Below are 7,495 nucleotides of genomic sequence, written 5' to 3'. Positions count from 1 at the left end.
AAAAAGGACTTTGCAGATGTTGTTAAGATGTGTTAAGGATCTTGAGCTGGGGAGATTGTTCTGGCTTATCCAAGTGGGTCCAATGTAATCACAAGGGTCCATATAAGAGAGAAGAAAGAGGGTCAGAGTCAGAGAAGACAATGTGACGACCGAAGCAGAAGGAGAGAAGAAAATGTGATGGTGGAAGCAACAGTCATAGTCAGAGAGAGACAGTGGAAGATGCTATGCTGCTGGCTTGAAGAAGGGGCCACAAACCAAGGAACGCAGGCAGCCAATTGCTGGAAAAAGCACGGAAATGGATTCTCCCCTGGACCTTCCAGAAGGAATGCAGGCCAGCCACCACCTTGATTTAGAAGCTGATTTAGAAGTTCTGACCTCCAGAATGGTAAGATAATAAATTTGTGCTGTCTAAAGCTGGTAAGTTTGTGGTAATTTGTTGCAACAACCATAGGAAACTAACATACCAACAAAATAAAGGCTTAGACCATTTCTGTTTTGTAAACAAGTGCATAATATTAGCTAGGTAGATTTCAAGCTTCAGAGTATATACTCGCTGTTGCCAAAATACTTCTCTTACTTTCTATTACTTTCACCAAACGTGACAGAAGCCCATTTTCCCTTCATTGAACCTCTGTCCTGCTGTTTGCTGAATATTCCTGTTTGACATGATTTTTGGCAAGTACTTGGTCTTGACAGAGAGAAAGCTAATTGACTCAACTGACATGTTTTTCTCTAATGTTTGGCTTTCTTTGGGCTTAGCCATGTGTGTTAGTTTTTTACAGTTTATAGTTTAAAGATGCATTATGTTGTGACCTTAAAAATTGCGAAGGCATGCTATTCTGAGCCCAAACCAACCAGACTAGCATATTTGTTTTACACTCTCATTAGCAACCCTAATGAGGCCCAGGCCTATGATTTAGCTGTCTCTGAATTATCCAATACAGATATTTCTCTCCACGATGCTGGGTCCTGCACAACAGAGGAACTAAAATGTCTGCTATCCTTCTATTCTGTTATCACGGTTTCTCTGCTAAACTTTTGCTTTCTTGAATTTTAGATACCTTTAAAAGAGTCTCATGTTTGCCTGTCTTTTCATAGTCTAGTTCCCAAAAAACAAAATGTAGTCACATCCTCAGTATAGAGTTCATTTTCATTTATGGTTTTCTTTAGAATTCCTTACTGAAATCAACAGAGTTAAACAAAAATTTAAAAGAAATGTCGAATTTCCAACATTATTAAAACATCTCAACTTCTAGTTCTGGCATCACCCATTTTTGTAACAAATCAGAGAGGTGGGGAAACCACGTTTAGTTTCCTTTTTGGGGATTTTTTTCCCCTAGATGATAAAACTGAGATAACAACCCCAAAGAGTGTGTGTGGGGATTGAGTGGATGCCTGAATTTTTGGCTGCCCACGTCTGACCCTCTCCTTATGTTTGGGGAAATGTCCCACAGATGAGCCCTCTAACACCCTAGGCATTGTGCTAGGCTTGGTTTGAGATAACTCCTTCTAGCCAAGGACTTGAGATTATCCCACATAAAACTGGCCTGATACTGATACTCATCATCAAGTGCCATATTGAATAGCACAGTCTTAAGAGTCAGAAAAGGCGGAGTTCAGTGAATTATAAATGGGGTAAGGAAAGCTTTCAAGTGGAGGGAGTTCTTGAGTCCTGCCTTGAAAGATAGCTAGTATTTGCATAAAGGAAAAAGAAAATGGCATTCTAGATGAGGAGATTAATTTAACAAAGTATATGAAATGGTCTGAAATGGCATGATCCAGTGGAGAAAAGCTGACTCTAGTCTCAACTGTGCACAGTCAAGACTAATAATGCTTTCACCTCAAATGTTTTCCTTAGCATTGTACAGTTTCTGCTGAAGAAGTGCCCTGAGCTCCTTCATGTCCGTTTCAACATCCTTTTCCAAACCTCTGTGCCTTCACATCCCATGCCCTCTGCCTAGAATGCTATTGTCTTCCCTGGTAACTCTACCCTGTTAGCCCAGAAAATTCCCACACACCTTTTAACACTCAAATATCACTGTCCTAGCTTTCCTAGGCAGAGTTAGGCTCCTGGGCCTTCAAGATACCTTGAACATATCTATAGTCCAACACTTATTGTTTTGCTGGAACATTTAAAAGCAAATTCCAGACATCATATTACTTTAACCTTAAATGCTTCAGTATGAATCTCTAACAGATAAGGAATTCTTAAAAAAGAACAAGAATACCATTATCACACCTCACAAAATTAACACTAACCCTTTAATATCTTTTAATATCCAGTCCATATTCAATTTCTTCAATTTCTCTAAATTGGGTTTAGTTGACTGCATCCTCGTGGTTTCAATCTGGGGCTTCTAGGGCAAATTAAATGTGTGCATTTTACCATTGGAGTACCTTAATGTTGTCGTTTAATCTCATTGAAGACTTCAGAAAGTCTGTTTTAGATAGCACAGCAAGGACAAAATTTAAAATGGAAAAGAAAATGTAGATAAAATAAAATTTCAGCTTTGAGCATGAATCACAGCATGGTCTTGGGTTTATTAAATACTGTATTCTTTTGAGCCAGTTCATAGCCTTCTGGGGGCAAAATCCATCTTGTCCGTCAATGGTCCCAGAAGGACACCACAGAACAGTTATTGGTGGAATAGCCTCCTGAGAGTAGGAGCCAGACTCTCCTAATGGGTCTCTCTCTTAAGGGATATAGACCATAGGCTAATGGTCAAACCAAATGAATTAAAAAGGAAAACCAACAAAACCAACAAACTGGAATATACTTTCCAATCCCAATGTTTCTTTCCATGGTGAAGGACCTCAATTAATTCAACACTCCTGGCCTCTCTCAATCCCTTCCTCACTTTACCCAGGGAAAGTGGAGTGACTTACCTGATACGCAGATTTTGGAAGAGTAAACTATGCATGCTTAACTCATCTGTTTTCTTCTTCTTGGAGCTAGCTTTCCACAGGGAGTAAGAGATCTTTGCTCCTCCAGGACATAACCTGGGCAAGTCTCCACCCCTGTAGAACGTTGCCTCTGACTGAGTGGGAAAGTGTGTCTAATTCTGCCGTTCACTTTGCAGGCCTTTTGACTTGCATACGAGCTGTGGACCCTCGTATAGCCTTTATTAGAAATCAAGATGATATTTTGGTCTCTATATGCTCTATTCCTCACCTTATTTCTCAGATTTTTCAGAACCCAAATGAGGACGAAAGGTACTATTCTGGGGGTCTTCTCAAAGATATAAACAATCATAAAATATTATGTTAATATGCGCTATATTCTTTCAGCTAATATTTTACATAGGATTTTGTGTTGATATTCATAAAAGTGAGGTTCATTTGTGACTTTCTTTTATGATTTTTGTTATAGTATTACACTAGCCTCATAAAAATAATTCAGATATTTTCCTTTTTATTTTCTGTGCTCTGGAACAATTTAAATAATATTGGAACCATCAATAATTTATATTTTTCTAAAAATCACTATTTTAATTCAGGTTCTCAAATTTATTTGCTTAGAGCTGAGCAAAGTAGTCATTTATGAATCTTTCAGTTTCCTCTGTATTTGTGACTATTCTATTATCATTTCCAACTTTTGTAGTTTTGTGGTATCTCCCATTTCCCTACTTGATCAGATGGCTTAATGGTTTGTGTTTCTATATCGTTGAGTTTTTTTGGAAGAAGCAGTTCTTGGATTTATGTAACAGTTTTATGTTTCTCTTTTTAAATTCGTTACCAAATGCTTTTTTATTTATGATTCTTCTCTTCTGCTTTCCTTGGCATTCTTTTTTCCCTAATTTGAGTCTTACTTGTAAATATAGATTTTCCAGCTATGAATTTTCCCTTGAGCTTCTCTTTGCTTGTATCCCATATTTCTGATCTACTGATGAGTAAAGTCATTTGATAAGCAAGCAGATTTGCCTAGTTGAGAGATCTATTGTCCTGTGAAAGGAGATAGTTGAATGATCTATCGTTTGGATAAACACGTATTCAGGAAGTCTCTTAAGCAATAAAGTTACTCCCAATAATTTTTTGCCCTTTTCAATATGAGATTACATTTTGTGCCCCATTAATATCAACCTTGGCCATGTAGCTTGTTTTGGACAAAGAAATGTTAACAAAATGGTTCATTGTGGAATCCTGCCATTATGGAATCTGTCATTTCTCTTTTCTCTTTGCCTGAAGATCAGTATGCCCCAGATTGGGGTTGTTCCTTTGTCCAGGGTCCCAGAATGAAGAAGATGTGGAGTAGAGGTGGAACCAACCCATGAAGGATATGTAATGGGAGCAAGAAATAAATCTTTGTTGTTGTAAAGTGCTGAGATATTTGGATTGTTTGTTATTGCAGCATAAACTAGCAAAGCTATCTGATACAGCATGTATTTCTATATGTATGTATACACATAAATATATACATATTTATGTGTATACATACATATATATGTAGGTATATATTCTATACTCCTTTATATGTACCTTTATATACTACATTGTATATACATTTGGTATGTAATATATATCATGTACACCTAAATATGATATAGGAACATCTTTTTTTTATTAAAAGATTTTATTTTTTTCATTTTTCTCCCCAAAGCCTCCTGGTACATAGTTGTATATTCTTCATTGTGGGTCCTTCTAGTTGTGGCATGTGGGACGCTGCCTCAGCATGGTTTGATGAGCAGTGCCATGACTGCACCCAGGATTCGAACCAATGAAACACTGGGCTGCCTGCAGCAGAGCACGCGAACTTAACCACTCGGCCATGGGGCCAGCCCCTATAGGAACATCTTTTGAACAAAAAATGTTTAAGTACATTTTATGCGACTTGAGATGCAATTTTTACTAATTAAATTATTATGAAAATTTATATTTGTGTCTTTGCTTTTATGACACATTTGTGGTCATGGCTATGATTTGTTTGAAGTCAAGTCATTGGTCAAAAAAGTTCTTCCATTACAATTTTGTTTCTTTGAGAAAATCCCATTGCTCTATCTATACCCATCGGCTTTAGGACATAGATCTAAAATTCTAATATGAAAAAAGGACGCTGCCTCCACTTGTTTGCAATTTTTAAATTCAGATTTTACTGCTCCTTAAAATTAGTAGAAATGACTTGTAATCATAGTGGCATAATATATCTTTAGAAATGTCTCTTACAGAAGAAAGAGTCTCTTGTAACCATCAGATATACAAACAGTGTGAGATTTGAAGACAGTTAAAAGAAATTCTTCTAAATAGGAAAAAGAAAATATTCTAATTTTTCTTGAAAGCATAGTCAATAAGTCAGGTAATATTTAAAGATTCCAAAACATACATCTTATTTCGATTAGAGTTGTGTCTTTAGGGGCCGGTCCTGTGGTTAGAGTTCCACATGCTCCACTTCTGCAGCCTGGGTTTGCAGGTTTGGATCCTGTAGGCAGACATACTCCACTTGTAGGTCATGCTGTGGAGGCATCCCACATACAAAATAGAAGAAGATTGGCACAGATGTTAGCTCAGGGACAATCTTCCTCAAGCAAAAAAAGAGGAGGATTAGCAACAGATGTTAGCTCAAGGCCAAAATTCATCACACACACACACACACACACACAATTTAAAAAAAGGAGTTGTCTCTTTGATTTAGCAAGTGTTCATATAATTTTGCAATTATTGTAATATTATGTCTTAGAGAACACTATTTCTTGGTAGATCTAAGCAAAACCATAAGATGCCAAAAATATTTGAAAATAGTATTTTTGGTTGACTACTCTTTGCCTTACATTGTTGTTATTTTACATGGCAAAGCTGGCAAAAGTAAAAATTTAGTTAGTTGTCTAATTTTGTTCTTATAAACCCCAATTTTCTGTATGTTAGTACAAATCTGAGTTTTAGTATGCTAATCTCTGAGTAATCAAATATGCCTAGGAAAAAGTAATCTTCAGGGGAACCACAACCACAGACCATCTGATTTACATTATTAGTACTTTCCATGTAATAATTCTACACATTGTTATCATTAGCAACACTATTTCAATCACGAATATCACCAAGTTCAGAAGAAATCATTTCTGAATTGTCTCTGTTGGACCATGATCAAGAGGGAAAAATACAAGACCGAGTTTTCCTTTAGTGTCGTATCTGACATTTTTAAATAGACTCATTTTCTGTGGTTTCGTGTAACCTATTACATTTGTCACTGGATGGCAAGGAGGCCTGTCTCTCATTAGCACTTCCGCTAGTACTTGAGAAAAATATCCTGGAAGAAAAAAGATTCAATTTCCCCCCACTCTGGATTTGGAGGCATTTGATTTTTTGAGAATTTCAGTGAATATCATCTCTAATTTTAGTTGAAAACCCCTCATCACACGATGTTACAAGATATAACTCACATACTATCCGCCTAGAAATATGTTTCTCTTTGATCCTAAAAATGGCTTTTGATTAAAAAATTGACTCTCCATTATGTTAAGAGTGAGATAGGATTTAAGTGGTGGTAGTGGGGGCGGGGGGAGGAGCGGGTAATCGATAAAAGACAGAACAAAAGAATAGATCAGAATTAAATCTGTTAGTTTTTATTCCTCTCTTAATTTTTTCCTTCCTTCATGTTTATCTGAGCCCCAAGTTTTCCTGCCACAGGTGTGGAATGTGTTTATACTGGGTTTGTCTCTTGTGTGTGTGTGCGGTGTGTGTTGTATTTACAAGGAAGTCTTCGAAAGTGTTTTTAGCTGGGTTATTTGCTTTGCTCCTCCCTCCTTTTTTTCCCATCGCAAGAGATGACCTTAGCATCTGTTAGTGACTCTCTATTGGGACGGGCCATTTGGGATGAGACAGAATTCTGCTTGCACCCCTCACTGATGGGCACTTCCTGTGGACGTGCTGAATGATCTTTCAGTTGTGGAAATCAGACTGTGTCACTACCATGCTTAAAATTGCTCATTGGCTCCCTCTTACCCACAAGATGAAAGCCACACTCTTCTACCCAGCATGCAAGGTCTTCATGACCTGGCCCTAATCTCCCATTCTGACTTAATCTCCCCCTTCCAGGAATCTAAACTACCTAGAGTTTCCCTACAAGCTATATTCTGATCCCTCTGTCTTTACACATCCTATTTGTGTGGCCTGGGATGATCTTCACTAACCAGGGAGGCTAATTAATTCCTTTTGTTCCTTTTGTTTTAGCTCAAGTGCTCCCTTTTCAGTGAAGTCTTTCCTACCTGCCTCAGACATCCTCCAGAGTTCCCACTGTACTTTGTACACGCCTGCTGAAGCCGAGGTGGCTAATTTACTGCCAATCCAATATCCATTCTCACCTCCTTCCCTCTTAAAAGATTTCTGATTTTATTTGGAGTGTCAGTGTGCCCAATTCCCAAACTTCTTGTGGCCAAGTGACCAATCTCTGGCCAGTGAAAAACAAATAAATGCTGGGTTGGACCTCCACGAAATCTTCTCAAAAGGAAGACAGATAACTGGAACTGGCCCTTTTTGTATTTACATACTGCCTGGATTGTAGATA

At 37.7% G+C, this 7,495-nt stretch overlaps 1 long non-coding RNA gene across 1 annotated transcript in view; it reads left to right on the top strand.

Moving 5' to 3' along the window:
* Positions 1–7,495, top strand: part of LOC139075639 (uncharacterized) — a 32,233-nt gene continuing 24,738 nt past the window's right edge. The window contains exon 1 of the long non-coding RNA XR_011526248.1: positions 1–385. This is a non-coding gene — a long non-coding RNA (uncharacterized lncRNA). The remainder of the gene's footprint in view (positions 386–7,495) is intronic.

The sequence above is a fragment of the Equus przewalskii genome, chromosome 14 (assembly GCF_037783145.1).
Source record: "Equus przewalskii isolate Varuska chromosome 14, EquPr2, whole genome shotgun sequence".
NCBI classification, from domain to species: Eukaryota; Metazoa; Chordata; class Mammalia; order Perissodactyla; family Equidae; genus Equus; species Equus przewalskii.
The sequence above is the reverse complement of the archived record's forward strand: the minus strand, read 5'-3'. Positions and strand labels throughout refer to the sequence as shown.